Below are 20,521 nucleotides of genomic sequence, written 5' to 3'. Positions count from 1 at the left end.
GTTCCCTTGCTAATTCAAACATCAGCCAGTAAACAAAAAGTTCTCTATGCTTGTGGCAGAATTCAACAGCTATCACTATGATTCCCTTGCTATTTCCTTCTCTAATTATTATTGCAACATTTGGAATTGTTCATACAGAAACTTCCTTCATAAGCAAATGTGCTTGATTAAATTCTCTCTACCCTAAGCATTAATGATAAAAAAAAAAAAAAAAAACACCCACATTGTTGAGTTTGGGGATAAGTGTTTAATGGGACCAAGTGACTATAATGAGACAATATTTTTTTAGGGTCAAGCCGAGCCAAGAAGGTTGTCCTCAATACTAAAAAATCTCTTGTGTCTATAGTCCTTTCATATTTTCAGCAACATCTTGCCAAAACGCAACTTTCTTTTCCTGAGGTAGAATTTTGTTTCATTGATGCCATCCATACACCCACATATTTGTTTAAAAAAAATAATACACAAAATACTTATTTACAAGCAAGTACCTGTGCGAGATGCTGCATATTTAAAGACTGATAAGAAAGAAATTCTATCCTCAAGGAAAACTTACCCTCTCTATTTCCAGGATAAAATGTGTTACACGTGGAAAAAATAAATATTAACAAGGGGCCTTTTATTAAAAATTAATACAGTTCCTACATTTTAAAACTCCTAGTAGCTTTTGATATGATGAACAAGGAAAAATATATATTATTCATGTGTATCATACATATACACACATATATACACATTTATATATGTGTGTGTGTGTATATATATATATATATATATACATATATATCCTCCTCTCAAAGATGAATGTCTCAAATGGCCACATTTCTATAATCCAGGATACAAATTGGATCCAATGATTATTCCTATTTAAACCTTCTATTTCAGTCAGAAGGGTGCTTGTTAAGTGTCCTTATGGTTTGGAAGGATAAAAGGTAGCCCTGCAAGCACTCAGAGTGTTTTTGCTTTAAGTACAGCTTACACCCATTATCCTACCCAGTCAGTCACAGAGAAACTGCTTATTGCCACATTGTCATTGCTTTGTCCTGGAATAGTCTAGCTGAGATCAAATTCTTAATCACAGCACTGGTATCTATGAGATATAACACTTAAATACAATATGACTTACCAGGATTTTTTTCTGTTTTGTTTTTTTTTTTTAAGGAGAAGAATCTTGCTAATTGTTTCCTGTACATTATTATCAGTTACCAGCTCTGAAAAAAAATGCAGTCTACTTCCTGCTTTTTAAAAAAAAGCCAAATAAATTAATGTAATTCTTCAGTTCTTATAACAATTATCGCTGACTGCCAAATGTATCAGAGCAGTCTATAAGGAGCCTACTTGACATTCAAAGGAAGCAATACAAAGGTACTAAGGCTTAGAGAAATCGCAGAGGTAGCAGCAAAAGCATACCTCTGCTTCTTACATGTTTTATCTTTAAGCTTTAGTTTCTTTGTATTTCAGAATCAGTGTAATAATACCAATTCTACGAGTTTGGAAAAAATGGTAGAATTTTTTACAACATAACCATGTAAAAATCCTTGACCAAAACAGATAGCAAAGATTCAACAAATGCTATGTGCTTTCTCCTTTTGGAACGTAATACTTAAGTATAGTTAATTTGAATATCATTAAAATTTTAAGGAAATTAATTAGGGCATTGAGGACCAATAGAACTTAAGTATAAGCTTAAGGATAAAGTCATTTATTCTTTTTTTTTGTCTTCATGGATGGCTTTGTTTTCTCCCTTTAAAAATGCTCCTGTTATGAATCCATGTTTTTCTTCACATAATTAGATGTTTTCTTTACATAACTGTAATTCATATAATGGTACAATCCTGTAAATCGCTTCAGCTTTGCTTTTGTACTAGTTTATGGATACACTGGCAACAGAATACAAAATCATGCTTCTTCTTTTTTTTTTTTATGAACAGTAAAGTGTAAAAAGGAAAGTAAACCTTTGAGTCAATCCTTGTAATTTCTCCTGTTTCTAAAGAAAGTGGGACATTTGGATAGATTCCTCATTTTCCGAGTTCATTATAGACTATGGAAAAAACTATTCAAATCTACCCTTTCCATCCATCCAATCCACCCATCCAGAAATGAAATAGTGCAATTTATAAAATGTAGATGGGATTAAGACATTCTCTTCAATACTTAAAATACTGACGTTTTGGAGATAAAAGATTTTAAAAATCTAAATTAATTTTTAGGAAGAAAGAACTAGGCTACTAGATAAGATACATGTGTGCGTGCTCAGTCACTCAGCTGTGTCCAACTCTTTGCGACCTCGTGGACTGTAGCCTGCCGGGCTCCTCTGTCCATGGAATTTTCCAGGCAAGAATACTGGAGCGGGTTGCCAATTCTTAGTCCAGGGGATCTTCCCGACCCAGGGATCAAACCCGTGTCTCCTGCATCTCCTGCATTGACAAGCAGATTCTTTACCAGTGAGCCACCTGGGAAGCTATTTAAGATAACTTACCGAAAAATACAAATAATTTGTTATATAAGCATTCTATTCATCAATTATGTCCACTTTACTGCTTTAGTATTTTACCATAAATTATTACAATATATCTCCCAATTTGGAATTCTTCCAACATCTTCTAAAATATGTTCATAGAAGATATTTTCAAAATAAACATCATTTCAATCATCAATTTATAATACACATTTAAGTTTGAAAAAGAAAGTTAGTCCTCAGTTGTATCCAACTCTTTGTGACCCAATGGACTGTAGCCCACCAGACTTCTCTGTCCATGGAATTCTCCAGGCAAGAATACTGGAGTGGGTTGCCATATTGTTCTCCAGAAGATCTTCCTGACCCAGGGATCGAACCCAGGTCTCCCACACTGCAGGCAGACTCTTTAATTAAGAGTCTTTAATTAATTTAAATTTATAATAGCTCAATTTCTACTGAAGTTTTCCTCCCTTGATGCCACTTTCCATTTCTGGGTCTCTAGCTTCTCAGTAATGAGATCAGAAATACCACTCCAGATCCTCTTCCACCTCAAATGTTCTGGAATTTCATACCTAATATTTTTGCTTAATTTGAATGTTTTATATCACTAAAACCCTTCAAAACTATTACTGAGCCTACAATAAAGCATAGTTTTTAAAAGTCAGAGACAGTCAAAAGTAATAATTTTAATACATACATATTCATTTCAGTAATCCTAAAGGAGATCAATCCTGAGTGTTCATTGGAAGGACTGATGTTGAAGCTGAAACTCCAATATTTTGGCCACCTCATGCAAAGAGTTGACTCATTGGAAAAGACTCTAATGCTGGGTAGGATTGGGGGCAGGAGGAGAAGGGGATGACAGAGGATAAGATGGTTGGATGGCATCGCTGCCTCGATGGATATGGGTTTGGGTAGACTCCCGGAGTTGGTGATGGACAGAGGCCTGGTGTGCTGCAATTCATGGGGTAGCAAAGAGTCGGACATGACTGAGCGACTGAACTGAACTAAACTGACATAAGATTTGGTTGATAATTAAATACCCAGCATAAATTAATTCCTAATCTATGCATTACTTCAATATTATTTTTTTACACTAAGTAATACTTCAGTCCATCATAATCTCCTAAATAAAAAAGCTGAACTTTTAATTTAATTTCCAAGTTATGTATTCAATGTTATTTTCTTTATGCAAAGGAGCATTTCAGCCCATAAATCATATAGTCCTAAGCCAGGAGCATAAACTCATTTCTATTTTACAATTGGATTTTCTTTTTTTTAAAGATACAAGTATATTTCAATTGTAGATATATTTCACAATTTCAATGTTTGATTAAAGAGAATGTGAGCTGGAAACACAATGTCCTCAATGCATTTTAAAGCATTCAGTCCTTTATTTTAATTTATTTTGAAAATATGTTTATCTGGACTTATATAGAATATTGGAACTCCTACAAGGAGTTTGGAGATAGAAATAATGGGATTCTGTATGTGTGTATATGTATTGAATATTGTAAAATTCTTGATAATCTGGTTGGAAAACTGTCCTCATATTTTCATTACTTTATTACTTGGATTTTTGACTGCTCATGAAAAACATAGCTGTTTAATAACCATTAAAGCTATACTACTGCAGATTTTATTAGATTCAAATATTGATACTTTCCATTTTGAAAAAAATGTTAATGAGTTGTACATATATATATATACATATAAAATTATTTCAAATAATATATAGGGGAAAATTTTAAACAGATCATCAGATTACAGTAAAATGAATTCATGAACCTTGTCTGATGGTGAGTTATATGCTTAGTGAAATGCTGTTTGGAGTATTCAGATGCAGAGGTTACGAAGCAGTAGTGAACAAAATGGAAATGTGTGATATATTGTTACAAATATTTAAAAAAATAAATCTCAATGATATCATAAAAAGCACAGTTTTATTATCTTTCTGACAGATGGAAAAGATCGATTATAAGGCATCTGTAGTCTTTACATATGGAATTATAGTATTAGAATGGATCTGCATGCATGTTTAAATTATGTTGTTTAAATACAATTGGTTTTATTACAAAGTTTTCATTTAAAATAACAAACATGTTACCAAACACCAAAGCCTACATTTCTTTTCAGGTCTTTTCTCTTTTCTTAAATTATCTGCATTTTTAGATAGTAAAGCGACTATAATGTGCAGGTATTATGAAACAATTTGTATATATTATATCAAAAATTATATGACTACAACAATTCATTTTATAATATATTTAGTTGTTCTAGCATGCACCAGAGGAATGTTTTTATTTAATGAGTTTTCCCAGGTAGGAATATAGTCTAAGAATGTTGAGCAGTAGCTTGGGGTTATATTATTCTTTCTATTAGGAAACACTAGCTGACAGTGAGGGTAGAGAACACAGGTGTGGGAATGGTTTTATTCTTCATGCACAAGAGGAAGAGTAAATAAAATATGCTTGAGGAACCTCCTTGGTGGCCCTGTGGTTAAGGCTCTGAACTCCCAATGCAGGGAGCACAAGTTCAAACCCTGGTCGGGGAACTAAGATTCCACATGCCTTGCTGTGAAGCTAAAAAAAAAAAAAAAAACAAGCAAGCAAAAATATGCTTGAGCTCAAGTAGTGTGCTAGTTTTATAATTTTGTGCATCATGTGAAAAACTTTTACTGTTTAATTTTAATACTTTAATATTTTCCTTGAATTTATGTAGTATTCAATACTTTAGTACACAAATGGAAACTGAGTTGGCCTTTAATTCTCTGTAATTAAGTACAAACTTTATAGAACATTCATTATTTATGTTGCTTTGCATTCTCAAATGTGAATTGTTAATTATATTATTGCATTACTACACAAAGTAAGTAAGTGCTTGTTGCTCAGTTGTGTCCGACTCTTTGCGACCCCATGGACTGTAGCCCACCACGCTCCTCTGTCCGTGGGTATACTCCAGGCAAGAATACTGAAATGGGTTGCCATGCCCTCCTTCAGGGGATCTTCCCAACCCAGGGATCGAACTCAGGTCTCCCACACTGCAGGCAGATTCTTTACCAGCTGAGCTACTGGGGAAGCCCATTAAAGGTGTAAGTGAAGAATAAAGACCATTCTTCTCTCACTCGAAAAGTCAAGGTCTTTTTTAATCAATTTTTTTTTAATATTTAAGGATAGCAGCCATATTTCAATTATCTTGTAAGTTATGTCTACAATAATAAAGTCAAAGGCTTATAAAGCAGTGACAAATTGATTATTCAGATAATAAATTCAACAATCTTCCTTACTCATAAGACCATTAATGAATGGTCACAAAGTAGTAGATATTATCCTATTTTTATTTTTTCCCAGAAGAAAGATGTGTGATCTTACCATTAAATTTAGAAGCTGGAATAAGCTAGGCAGTGTCTTTGAACCCCTTCAATAACACGTGAAATCAGACATCCATTCAACAAAGATGACGACTGAAGAATCAACTATATTCCAAGCATCATCATATGTGCAGATGAAACAAACAGAAACAATTTATGCCTCCAATTCTTCAGTATTCTTAGTTCAGAAGGGACACAAGCCTGTGCATTGCTATTTGATAGAACTCCTATTACAGTTACAGGAACAACGCATTGTGGAATCAAAGAGGAAAAACCTACTGCATTATTTCTGTCTGGTGAACTCCAGAAGTATTTCAAATGTGTATGTCACATTAAAAGTATGAGTTTACCAGGGAGAGAGAAAGTATTTGATCATTCAATTCATAGAGGAAAACATATGAAATGACAAGAGTTGTGAAAAGTTCCTGCACACACCCCTTCATATATGTATTCAACACATATCTTTCTTTAATAACTTCTTTCTGAAAAGCACTCAACTAACAACAGTGAACATAGTGAAATATGGATGCCTATCCTTCCCGCATGGTGCTGACAACCCAGTAGAAAAGACTGAAAATGGATAATTGTGATGTCTTTTTTTCTTTTTTTAAAGGGAAAGCAGAGTACAGGAGGGGCTTTAGAAGGTAGGGTATTTTGGTCAAGGAAAAGGAAATTGATGAGGGAAAGAAGTGTGTTCAGATGGCAAAAGTTCTCATGAAGTTTGTTAATATGTTAAGTTGTTTGGACTGTATTGTGCAGTCAATGGACAGAGTTTTAATAAAAAGTGACACAACTGATGGGATATTAGAAAGGTAACACTGATAGCATTAAACAGGAAAATGAATCAAAGAGAGACTAAATGACTCAAAGAGATACTCCTTGAGTTGGGGAGTCTGCCACAAAAATTCCATGTGAGAGACAAGGGCAACCTGAGTAAATTTACCTACAGAGGTGATGAAGAAAAGAGGGAAAGAAAATGGGAAAAATGTTTCTGAGATACTAATATAATAAAAAAAATCATCAATTCCCAAATATAAGGTGTTAGGAAAGTCACAATTTGAGAGACTATTGAACAGATTTTACTTATGAGACCTAGAGCAGTACGGGGTGGGGAAAATTAAATAACACACAGATTCTAGAAGGCAACTACTTGGGTGGTGATGGGTGAGTTTATTTGGAAAGAGGAGAAATTCCAAAGTGGCAGTAAGGACAGACAATTGAAGTGATGCAGTGAACCCTGGACAATGTATGGAATCTAATGGCAGAAACCAAAATGAACTATAGACTCCCTTTGGGAGGGTAAAAGAGGAGAGTGAAAAAGCTGACTTAAAATTCAACATTCAAAAAACTATGTCATCTCTGCTATTTATTATTATTTCCTGGTGTATTTTTATGTCATGTCTTTTATTTTTTTCCTTTTTGATAAAAATTTTATTTTATATTACAGTATGGTTGTTTCATACCATTATGTTAGTTTCAGGTGTACAGCAAAGTGATCCAGTCATAGAGGCATATATATCCACTCTTTTTCATATTCTTTTCCCATTGAGGTTATTACTGAATATTAAGCAGAGTTTCCTGTGCTATGCAGTAGATCCTCGCTGACTATCTATTTTACATATAGTACTGTTTATATGTTAATCCCACCCTCTTAATTTATCCCTCCCCTCGCACCTTTCCCTTTTGGTAACTATAAGTTTGTTTTTGAAGTCTGTGAATCTGTTTCTGTTTTGTAAATAAGTTCATTTGTATCATTTTTTTAGATTCTACATATAAGTAATATATGATATTTGTCTTTCTCTGTCTGACTTACTTCACTTAGTATGATAATTTCTCTTTTAAATTACTTCTCCTTTCAGAAAGAGTGGAGAATCTTAATGGAGAAAGAATGAAAATCAAAGATGAAAGAAAATGCAAGGTGGGGATCTAATGTACACAATGATGCTTATAGTTAAAAATATGGTACTGTATACGTGACACTTGCGAGTGAATCCTAAATGTTCTCATCATAATGAAGAAATAGTAATTATGTCACGTAATGAAGGTGTTAATTAATGCTATGGTGGTAATCATTTTGCACTGTATAAGTGTGTCAACTCAACATTATATTACCTCAAAATTGTGCAATGTTATATATTTTTTGTGTCTTAATTAAAAATCCATAAAGTAGGTGACTGTAGGAGGATAGCCAAAGCTGTATGGTTTTATGACAAAACATTTCTTTGCTTCTCTGGCAGTAGCAACTAAAGTAAAATAAATAATATATTCACTATTATATTAGCTATAACTACAGCTCTAGAAAAATTTACAAATTATTTTCTGATATATTCCCTGACCTCTGCTCAAGCTCTCATTCTAGGATACCACTTTAAAAATAGCTTTCTATGTACTCCCAAATTATCTTACTGTGCTCAGAATGAAAAAGATTGATTAATCTGTCTAGTCAGAATATTATTCTAATAAACTAATAAAACCAGACTCTTCTTTCTACACTCTTGCACTCACTAATCTGAGTTCAATTCAGTGGAAAAACACCTGCAATCAACAGCATTTGGCAAAAGAGCAAAACCAAGTCAATCCAATGTATTACCCTCCTAGAAAAATAATTTACACAGCTCAAGGTCTTTGCATGATATATGAATATCTTTGTCTCTGAGTAATGTACCAAGCAAAGTAAATTTCAGGATGTTTTTTCTTTTAATTTTTATTTCATATTGGAACATAGTTGATTAGCAGTGTAGTGTTAGTTTTTCAAGTGTACAGCAAAGTGATTCACTTACACATATACATGTATCTATTTTTTTCAAATTATTTTCCCATTTAGGTTATTACAGAACATTGTGCAGTGTTCCTTTGCTATATAGTAGGTCCTCATCGGTTGTCCATTTTAAATAGAGCAGTGTGTTCAGGATGCTTTTTATGTATAATAGATCATCATCTATGAAGAAGAGTTATCCGTTAGATGCCAAGTTGCACCTGCCTAGAATATTTAATGGTATAGAATAGGAGGGTGGATTAAAACAATATTATATAAGAGGATAAATCATCACACTAAGGAAAGAAAACAAAAGGGGAGGATATGACTCTTGCTTGCACTGAGAGCAATCAGTGTTCTTACCATCACTACAATAAGACCTTTCCTTGTACACATCCTGCCCCTCAAGGAGTCAGCAAAAGAGCAGATGCTCCATAATCTGCAATTCATGATAACTGCATACATTTGTGTCACTGGAGTAATCCCATTTGATCATTTGGTCTTTGATCTAGCAGTTTGCATGTTCAGGTGGCTAAGGCATTGCCTTACTGGCCACTTTGTATCAACCCCAACACAAAGTCCTCCTGGGGCTTCACATCTACCTCACTGCATCCGGTTATGCAGTGATTTCATTCCAAAACCTCCATCACACCTTAGCAGCTGTCATATCCAGAAGCACAATGCTCACTGTTGAGGGTTTCTTTCCTCCCTCTACTAAATGTGCTTGTTTAATATAGTACATCCCACAGACCAGATACACTGCATGAATGTTCATTGTCTATAAAATTTCTTTTGGCTGATCACCTTTCTCAATATTAATAAGAAGAGAGAATATTCTATGGGGTTGTGTTTAATGTTCTAAAGGGTATTGAGAGGTCACATTGGAAGGATGAATATTTTTCTAAGAGATGAAGGTATCCAATCACGTATTACCTTAATAAATATTTATCAAAGTAATTTTTCAGGTGGTAAAACATACATATCATACAGTTAACATTTTCACCTTTTAAAGTATACAACTAAGTGGCATTAAATACATTCACATTGTTGAGGAACCATCATTCCTATCCACTTCTAGAACTTTCTCATCATTTAAACTGAAAGGCTATACTCATTAAACAATTACTCCCATTCCTTCCTATCTCAGCCTCTATAACCACTACTCTACTTACTGTGTCTATGGATCTGACTATTCTAAGTATATCATGTAAGTGGAGTCCTACAGTATTTATTCTTTTATGTCCTACAATGTCAATTAAGACAATGTTTTCAAGATTCATCTATATTGTACCATGTATCAGAAACTGACTCCTTTTAAGGCTGAATAATATTCACTTGTAGGTATATAGCATATTTTGATTATCCCTTCATATGTTGAAAAATATTTGAGTTCTTCTTACCTTTTTTGAATTATGAATAATGTCAATATGAACATGGCAGTAAAAATATCTATTGCATTCTCAGTTTTCAATCTTTTGGGTATATACCTAGAAGTGGGGTTGCTAGATCCTATGGTAATTCAGCTTAGATTTTTGAGGGACCACCATTCTATTTTTCATAATGACTGAATCCTTTTACATTCCCATCATTAATGCACAGCAGTTCTAGTGTTTCTACATCCTTACCAACAGTTGTTTTTTTTGCTTGTTTGTTTGTTGGTTGGTTGGTTTTCTTTCATTCTTTTGGATATTAGTCGCCTAATGTATCAGATGAGTTAACATAAAATTAAATTTGTATTTATCTATCAATATAAAATTAAGTTTGAAAAAGAGTGAGTGATTTACCTCCTCATCTGAAGAAATCTCAGTCTTAAAGGATAGAATTATTACCTCTGGCTCAATCCTATTTCTTGTATGCCTTTGTCTTAAAAGATGATGTTTGCTATACTGCCATCTCAGGTAAGCTGTCTTGGGTGAACATCTAAGGAATTCACCAAAGATAAACTTGAATACTACCTTTGGTTTCTTTGGTGTTTTATACTGTTATTATCTTCTTGGTCAAGTTGAGATTATCTGTTTCTCTCTATAAAGCTGTGAAATGATCCTCAAAACACAATCATAGATACAATCCAACACAATGGCATCTGTCCGTTGCAAAGCAAATGTTACTAGCCTATCCTGTAGAATTCATTCATCCATTCATTCATTTGTCCCAAATTCTACTGTACAAGTGTCTACAATGACAGAAATATTTTATATCTGCCATACAGAATATGTTAGCCACTAGATATATGTGACTACTGACTATGTAAAATGTTACTATTTCAACTGAAACTTAAAATAATTAAACTTGAATTAATATAATTAAATATTCAGTTCCTCTGTCACACTAGCTACATTCTAAGTTCTCACTAGGCACAAACAACTAGTGGTTAGAGTGTTAGACAGTGAAGGTTTAGCTGGATACAAAATTGTTTATCATCTCTCTCCTATTTTATCAAAGTCTGGTCATTAAAACACATAAATATTTCTTGTAACAAAGGGTAATACATGTAAGTGCTAAGACCTACTGAAACACAAATGAGAGGCTAGCTTCCTGGGGGAAAATTTGGACATGCTTTCAAAAAGAGGTAATAATTAAGTTATATTTTGAAGTTAAGTTATATTAAGTTATATAATGAATCATCATAATATATGAATCATATGAATCATCCATATGATTATCGATGATTAAGGATGATGACTCATCATTAGACAGAGAAGAAAAAGGATATTTTAAGTAGAGAGAAAGGCAAAAGCAATGAGTTGGAACCAAAATGGTGTGTTGAAGGATAGTGAAGTGTGGGGTATATTAAAAGAGATGCTACACCTAGGCAGAAGTGAGAGAAATGGAAAAAAAGTTAGAAGAGTAATCCAGAACATGAGTGTGAAAAGCAATACACTGAGTAATTCAGACTTGAAACATACATAGAGGCAACAAAAGAATGAATAAGAAAGGGTGCATCATGAGTTTGTTCATTTCCTAAAACAGTTCCTTTCCTCCATCAACATTATCATTAAGAACTCTAATTAAAAGGACTTGAAATTAATGGCTTGGTTGTAATTTGTATCTGATGTAGAGTTTTTTTTTTTGTTTGTTTGTTTGTTTAATTCTACCTTTCTTCAGGGGAGCTGATAAATAAAAGATTCTCTCATTGGCTAAAGTAGGTCATTCTTAAACCCTCTTAAATAACTACCCAATACTTAAATAATCTAAGACTTGCTTAGCACAAACCATGTTTGTTTGTTATTCTGTTGTTCACTGCAGAATAAAAGGCAAATATTACAGAAACAGCCTATGAGGGTATAGAAGCTGGAGTTGTTGTTTTACAATCCTTCTAGGTTCTCATTCCAGAGTAAAGTTTAATATACTATGTACACAGTATACTAATATACTATGCTGCAGAGCATTACAACAATTTCCATTCTAAATTTTTGTGATTGGATTAATATTTTAGAGTGCTTATTCAAGGGCTACACATTGATCAGAAACTCTTGCCTGTTGTGCTAAAGTGCTCTGCCTCTGGGTTATAATTCACCTGGCAAATGGTCAATCCTGCTTCATCCTAGAGTGAGTCATGATTCTTACTTTGATCTACTGAAGTACATTTCTAAGGTCTACCTTTGCTGCTGCTGCTACTGCTGCTAAGTCGCTTCAGTCCTGTCCGACTCTGTGAGACCCCATAGACGGCAGCCCACCAGGCTCCCCCGTCCCTGGGATTCTCCAGGCAAGAACACTGGAGTGGGTTGCCATTTCCTTCTCCAATGCATGAAAGGGAAAAGTGAAAGTGAAGTTGCTCAGTTGTGTCTGACTCTTAGCGACCCCATGGACTGCAGCCCACCAGGCTCCTCCGTCCATGGGATTTTCCAGGCAAGAGTACTGGAGTGCTAGAGTCCTATGAAAAAAAGACTGCTTCGTTGGGATATTAATTAATATGCTCTATAAAGAGCTAAAACTAAAGTGAATGATTATAGGCATAGCTTATTACACATGAGCAATTTCCCATACCATTTAAAAAGATTATACAGTTTGTCATAAAAGATAATTCTTTAATTCTGGCTGAATATACACCTATTTTGGTTGAAATCTTAATTAATGCTTTTAATTTTGGTTCATTAACATTGTGATGATTCAGTAAGAAGACAATACACATACCAACCTGGCAGAAATGACCAGAAAAATGTCTCAAATGAGGACAGATGCTAGGTAGTCTTACAAGCAAAAAAAGTAATTCATCCACACATGGAACATTTATTTATGACAGACTCATTTTTTTAGCATATGGAAACTAAAATCAGCTCCAGATAGATCTTATACCTGATTGTAAAAAAACAAAATTTTTAAAACTTTTGGGAAAAAACATATGAGAATATTTTATGATTTCATGATAAGGAATGATTTTTAAAACAAGACGTAATAAGAAGCCATAATGAAAAATTTGTATTACTTTTAATGAAACACAATAAATATATACATGTATATGTACATAGGTATATATACCTAATATATATTTAGTAAGAGACACTAGGTTAAAAAAAAGAAAAATATAAGGTAGAGCTGAGGAAAAAATATTGACAATGCATATATTAAAAATGAATTAGAATACAGAATAAAGAGATATCTAATAAATCTATAAGAGAAAGATAAAGGCCTCAGTACCTATAAAATATATGGATAAGCAACACAGTAGAGGAAACATGAATTTCAACGGAAAGTTGCTCACTGCACATATAATCAGAGAAGACAAATTAAAACTATGCAACTGATAAATTTTAAAAAGTAACAATTTCACACACTCAGCAGATTCATAAGGTTATTTGCCTTTAGTGATTTCACTTCCTTACAGTATGAAATGATGAAGGTTGATAAAAGGATAGATTACATTTAAAAAAATAATAAAGAATAGGAAAGGAAAGCTAAAAGAAACAGCAGCTCTAATTCATTTCTCTGTGAGAGTCTTAGGTCTCCTTAAGTGTTTTCCTGTTTTGGCTCTTCAAATCCAACCTAAGCTAAAATGAAGAGGTATGGAAGATGCTGTTACACATACTCACAGTTCCTGAAGACCCCACTAGGGTAAAGACCAAAAGGAAGCAAAACTAAAAGAAGATAAAACAGGAGAGCTGGGTTTGATCCCTGGTTTGGAAAGATTCCCCTGCAGAAGGGAATGGCAACCCACTCCAATATTCTTGCCTGGAGAATCCCATGGACAGAAGAGAGCCTGGTGGGCTACAGTCCTTGGGGTTGCAAAGAGTCAGACATGACTGAGTGACTTTCACTCACTCACTCAAAAAGTAACAATATTAAATGTTGACAAGAACAGATAGAATGGTAGTTCTCATGAATGTACTTGCAAACTGCAAATGCTGAAAGCCTGCATAGGTTTTGGGCAATATCTGAAAAAAGGAAAGATGTAAATTCCACGTTATCAACCAATTTCATTTATAAGCATATGCCTTAAAAAATCTTGAATATTTGCACAGTAATAAATGTAATAATTCAGAATGATTATTTATATGGTGTTTATTACAGTGGGAAATTAGAAATGCCTACTAATGAGACCAAGAATACTGGAGTGGGTAGCCTATCCCTTCTCCAGCAGATCTGCCCAACCCAGGAATAGAACCGGGGTCTCCTGCATTGCAGGTGGACGCTTTACCAACTGAGCTATCAGGGAAGCCCACTAATGAGACAGGGAAAAGTAAATTGTAGTAGGTTTATAAAATGGAGTACTATCAACTTCATGGACTATACAGTCCATGCAATTCTCCAGATCAGAATACTGGAGTGGGTAGCCTTTCCCTTCTCCAGGGGATCTTCCCAACCCAGGGATCGAACTTAGGTCTCCCACATTGCAGGAGGATTCTTTACCAAGAATATTGCAATGGGTAGCCTATCCCTTCTCCAGGGGATCTTCCCAACCCAGGAATCAAACCAGGGTCTCTTTCATTGCAGGAAGATTCTTTACCAACTGAGCTATGAGGGAAAGTTGAAGACTAAAGAGAGGAATTCTGGGTCCAGGTGATAGAGTACCTTGAATAATATGATAAGGGGTTTGGATTTCATCATTTGTGCTCTAGAAAGAAGACTTTGCAGACATAATGTACATGAATTCAAGTGGGGCAAGAATGGAGGTAAGGTGATGGCTTAGAAGGGGGATCCTGGGAAGCATGAGTAGGAACAGAGGGCAGATCTGTTTCTGGGAAGAAGAGATTAGGTTTAAGAAAAAGAAAGTCATCAGTTCTTCTCACTGTTTGAATGTAGTTGATAAGGTAATGAAGTGTTGCTTAGTCATGTCCAACTCTCTGCGACGCCACGGATTATAACTTGCCATGGAATTCTGTCCATGGAATTTTCCAGGCAAGAATACTGGAGTGGGTAGCCATTCCCTTCTTCAGAGGAGCTTCTGGACATGGGGGTCGAACCCGGGTCTCCTGCATCGCAGGTGAATTCTTTACCATCTGAGCCACCAGGGAACCCAGAGGAATATATCAAAGATGGCTGGATGCATGATGTGCTACTTATGACTGAAAATCTGAGTAAAAGAGCAGTTTGGCAAGAGAGATAATGTATGTGATAATGAGAGATAATGGCTTCAAATGGTTTCTTCTATTATATTTTCCTTTAAAATATTTGTAATTTGTCTCTACATGAAGATGTCAAGTAATTTCTTGACAATATAGACATGGCATTCAGGAAAAATATATGGACTAAATACATAAAATTTTGATTTCATTATTGAAACTCTAGATATGCATCACACTATCTAGGGTGACTGAAGAGAATGAGAAGACAATAAGGGCTAAATTTAGTACAATAATTAGAAAATAGAAAATTATAGTTGACAGGTAATTTATGTAAAATATATAATACAAATTAAAACCAAATTAGATGGCAGACAGAATTGACTGGGAATTTCAGAGGTGTGTAAAAACTATGAGGGTTGGAATAGATAGAGAAATTTCTTAGTGGAGAAGAAATATCAATCTTCTGGACGAGTGAATAGAGTTTAGCCAAGAGAAGGAGAGACTCTTCCAGATCAGAGAAGCCATGTGTGCAGAAAAGGGAAGGTGGAGCTTCACAATTTTCAATCTGAAAATTACCTGATGGATTCTTCCCAGACAGCTTGGCTATATTTGTCCACATATCAAAGCAAATGATGAAGGCCCTGTTTCATCCCTGTTTTCTGACTTCGAAAGATGACGGTACAGTTGCAGTGGGGGTTAGAGGTGGAGCTTTCATACTAAAGAATCTATGGTTGTGACATCCTTGGAAAGTTGTTAATACTGTTTATAGATGATTGATCTGGGGGAAATGCAAAGAATGGTTTGGATATGGAAAAAAAGATACTTAAGAGATTTGGAAATTATAACTGCTGAAACACAATTTTAAAAATGCTTTTCTCTTTAATGTGAGGGGAAAAAATAGGTCCATGGCATGCAGGAAAAGCATGTACTATGTTTTAAAAAAGAGCTTGTTTCTAATAGTGAATCTGCCTTTTATTTGCTGAATGGTTATGTATATTTTATTTAGCCTCTCTGAGATTCAATCTCTTCATAAGTTAAATAAATCTAATAAAGTCTACTTCAAAAGGGTACTGTAAGGATTGAATGCAATATCTATGGCAACAAGAGTGTCTAACACTGTGTCTACAGTTTTCCCAGTTACTCTTCTAGGACCTTTATTTCCTGTAGGATTAGGATAACTGGCTGGTCCATATAGAACTATGTTTTAGGTATAAACATGAATGTATCAATAATATTATTGCTCACTCAATTTAATAGCAAATTTATAGAGATAAATAATAAGGTGACCAGGTCATAATTCTAGCCTACTAAATGCTATTATGTTTTTCTTTCTGAACTCACAGATCTCAGAGAAAGAGAAAAATCAGTTGAGTTTTCTGGGTGATAAGGAAGGGTTCATTCTCTAGCGCATTGGATGGAACCTCACCTCAAGTTACATTTCAAATGGTGCATTGCACCTGCTCATTTATCAAGCTGCCAAGGGCTAGCTTTGCTGTCTTGCTTTTTTCTGTTAAAATTCACATCTTTGTAGTGTCTTTAATTGCTTAGTCTCATAATGTAAGTAACACGTAAAATCTTGCTTAAATAAAAATAACTCCTAATGTATCAAGTTTAGACAATGCCAAAAGGTGTGATCACTCAGCTGAGTCTAATGTTAGTTTCCAAATACAGCATGCAAGTGTATAGCTTCCCTTTCATTTCTGATCAATGTTATTTTTATTTGAATTAAATTTTAAAATTTAAAATTTAAATTTAAATTTAAAAAATAAATTTAAAATACAAATCAACATAATTCTCTTTGGAGATATTAGGATATTTTTCTTTACCGTGTACCGTATAGGGCAAGAGAAAGCCAGCTTTAAACCTGTAAGACTCTCTGGGCAGCTCAGAGTCTCTCCTCCAACCCACACTCAGCACAGAAGCTCTACTGCTGGAAATCACTAACCTTTTGCCAGAAACAGCCTAGAAGATGATAACACTGGTTCAAGGACAGGGTAAGGGAAGGGAAATAAAAGGAATTCAGTGGGAAATTACAGCAAATGTGATTAACAGCTGTTTTCTAGAGCAAGCCTCTGTCAGGGATCTGCAGCTGTGTCATTGTGTTTCAATTCTTCAGATTATACAAGAAGACACATAAAGCAAAAGATACATGGAGAAAGGTTAAAAGAAGTCCAAAGAAAGGTTAAAGCAAGTCCAAAATCCACGGCAACATATACCCTCACTCCCTACTTATTTTTCAGTTTTATCTTTTCCCTCTCTTTTGGGAAGAAGCTAGATGCCTAAGAAACAAAGTCCTCCTACTCCCTAGGTATCTGTTCTGGGTTGCTGCTGTTGATGATATTGGTATTTTTTCTGGTTTTGGAGAGAAAGAGAGGGGGTTGCTGGAACACCAGCAGATCCTTTAATAAACCCCTTTAATAAAATCAACATGCTGTATGCCTTCCGGAATGCTTTCTAAAGAGCTACGTGTACCTCCTCAAGATATAGAGGAGATACCAGGATATGGCTGGAAAACTAAGTCTCTCAAAATACTCGGTTCTAAGAGCATCCAATTTGGGTTTTAAAGCCTAGCTGCCAGGTTTCTAGTTGTCTGCCTTATATAAGGGTGGATTCCCCAAATATTATGTTTAATATTACATCCTAGTTGCCAAACAACCACAATGAAATGTAATGCAATGATATTATTGTCTTATCCCACATGCTCAGAGGAGTGTTATCTCCTCTGAAAGATCCCCTTCAAGCAACCAACATCCCCATGTGAACCAGTCCATAGGTTCTGAATTTCTGCCCCTTCCTCGAAGTGCTCAGGGGGGGGTTGGCAATCCACCTTCGAATTAAACAATCTCCCACCACTACTTGGAAATACACAAACCGTCTCTTCACAGCCCTTTGTAACACAGAGCCTGGTAAAAATCACTTAAAAAAGAAACAGAGCCGATGACCCAGAGAAATATACAAGGTCAGGCAACTCCCGGTGGGCGCGAGAAAAGGTGGGAGGTGCCGAGGTCAGGGTTAAATGACACTGCCAAAAGAAGTCCCCCTGCCCAGCCACCTCCTTCCTTCATCTCTAGGAGGAGTCTCCAGTGAGCTCTGGCGTCTGGAATCCTGCCCCTTCGTGTCGCAGAAAGATTAGGAAGCGCATTTCAAAGCCGCATCTAAAGCAAGCCCAGTTAAAAGAGCCAAGGAAATCCTGGCCCATGACCAGGGGTGGCCCAAATCACTTGCTGCTTTTCTCTTCTCGTAGCCTCATTAGCGCTTCCCTTCTTTCCTCTTCGTCCTCTTTACCCTTAGAGTGCAGGTCCCGCTGGGACTCGGGGGTCACCCTAGGGATGTTCGGTTAGCGCCTGCAGCTCAGACTCAGGGCTGGACTGAGATGTTTTAGCATCCCGTCTGCCTATCCCACCTGTCTGACTGCGGCACAGTGACCCCTGGAAGGATAACGCGGGACCTCTGCCGCCAGGTGTGCGCGTCCTGCACCGGCCCCTCGGGGACCTCGCAGCACGCGGCTGCAGGGTGCAAGCGGCCTCCGCAGCGCTGGAACCTCCGGGCAGAACGGCTGCCCCGGCTGCTGCAGTGGGCTTGCCTCGCCGCGCTCCCTGTTTCGTCCGCCCGCAGGGCTCTGCCCGCCTCTCCCCATTGTGTCCGCAGCGCTGCGGGGCTGAGCAGTGCGCCCGCGGCACCCGCGCCAACCTCGGAGCTCTAGGCAGGAGGAGCCCGGGAATGAAGAGAGGGCAGGGAGAAGGAGCCAGAAGGGACCCCAGAAGGGCACAGCGCTTCATCAATAATACAGAGGCGCCTGGACTCCCCCTGCAATACGTTTTCCAGTTAAACGCGACCAACTGGAGCGCTTTCTGGCACGTTTCACGAGTGTGGTTTTTGTGTGTGAAAGATGGGACGCACCTTGTTCATTCATCTATATGCGCTTCTTCGTCCGGTCTCCTACAGAAAAAGTCCCCTCCTCCCCGCTTTAGCTTTAAACCGCCACCTTCTCCACATCAGCACTCCATTTCCAAGCCAAAACTGCAGGTTGAAAACGCAGCTCTTTCAAGACACCACTACATACCCCGAAGAGTTTACCAAAATTCACCCAGTAATGCTGATTTTCAAAACCCCCCTTTTCATCCCCCTTTTTGGAGAATGCTTTCAAAGTTTGGGAGGCCAAATGGCCCTGGACCCGGAGGTTTCTGCACCCCTGTCCGCATTATGAACCGCGGTGCTGTCAGAGACACCGAGATTACGCCGCAAAGTTGCCCAGCATCAACCCCGCAGGCCGCTGATGCTAGAAGCATCCTTCGAAGCAGTTCTCCGGTGTGTCCCCAGGAAGCCCAGATGCGCGACAGAACCTCCCAAACAAGGATTCATCCAACCACCTACAACAGACCAAATCGCGGAAACTTCTTTGTGAAGCAGGCTCAAGCCCACACTGAAGGGGCACTCAGCACAACTTGCAAGAAAATAAATACACATCTCATCCCTGCGGGGAAACTTGTTGAATCCCGGCCGAGCGTAAGGCTGCAATTTCCGATATAGCCTGAAGGTTTTTGATTCTACCCGCAAAGACCCTGGTGCATCCGTCTGGACCAATTTCTGGACAAACCGCAGGGTCCTTTACACACCCATTCTGCACTCCTGCCACCACCGCTGTAAAACGGAGCGTGTGCCTCTAGACAATTCGAAAGCCGGCTGTCACTTCCTTTGCCATCGTTTGGGAGACTTACCCTTTGATAAGACGGTTTTCCGCGATCTAGCGGCTCCGTGGTGCAGGCGCAGTCCTCCCAACTTTGCTGGCACGGAGACCTCCCCGACTTTATTAACCAAGCAAAAGCTGTCTGTGACTTATAAATGTTAAGAGCGAGAAATAGGGAGTGATTGAAGTCGGGTTTCTTCTCGGTATCAGTACCCTGGAAAAATCTAATCCTTCTTCAGTAGAGAATTCTTTCAACCCCGTTATCTGTTTTACTATTAATGCGCAGAGCGGAGGGCATTGCATGCAAATAGGGGCAAGTGCGCGCTTCTATTGGTGGCTGCGGAGGCCCCTGGGTCCTACTGCTCAGGCTCTAAACTACTCAGCGACACTATACACGCAGCTTCGGAGGCGCGGAGGGGAAAATGGATTTAATTGATTCGTTACCTCTGGTATTGTAACGCCTGCTGCGATGTTTAACGGAGTGGGGTGGGGGGGAACCTCACATTTAAACTCACGTCTTGTGAACTATCATTTCATATTTGCCTTTAATTGCCTGTGTGAAGTGGCTTTGAACATACAAAGGCTTTTTAAAAGAACCCTTTCTGAGGAAAATTCACACAGATGCATTTGGCAGGAAAACCTTCTTTCTTTTTTTTTTTTTCCTTTTTCTCCTGTCATGCCTTATTCGGATGTAAATCCCGGAAATATTTATATAGTCAGATAATTTTGCCTTTCTTTTAAATAAAATAGC

General features: G+C 37.0%; 1 protein-coding gene across 1 annotated transcript in view; it reads right to left on the bottom strand.

The window, feature by feature from the left end:
* The window catches only part of ROBO1 (roundabout guidance receptor 1), a 1,242,585-nt gene extending 1,222,533 nt beyond the window's left edge, over positions 1-20,052 (bottom strand). Inside the window, exon 1 of the mRNA XM_081552483.1 lies at positions 19,802-20,052. The gene's annotated coding sequence lies outside the window, so the exon portion shown is untranslated. The remainder of the gene's footprint in view (positions 1-19,801) is intronic.
* Positions 20,053-20,521: the final 469 nt, after the last annotated feature.

The sequence above is a fragment of the Giraffa tippelskirchi genome, chromosome 2, assembly GCF_054371585.1.
Source record: "Giraffa tippelskirchi isolate mGirTip1 chromosome 2, T2T-mGirTip1v1.2.pri, whole genome shotgun sequence".
NCBI lineage: Eukaryota > Metazoa > Chordata > Mammalia > Artiodactyla > Giraffidae > Giraffa > Giraffa tippelskirchi.
Note: the sequence above shows the minus strand (reverse complement) of the source record. Positions and strands in the feature narration are given on the sequence as shown.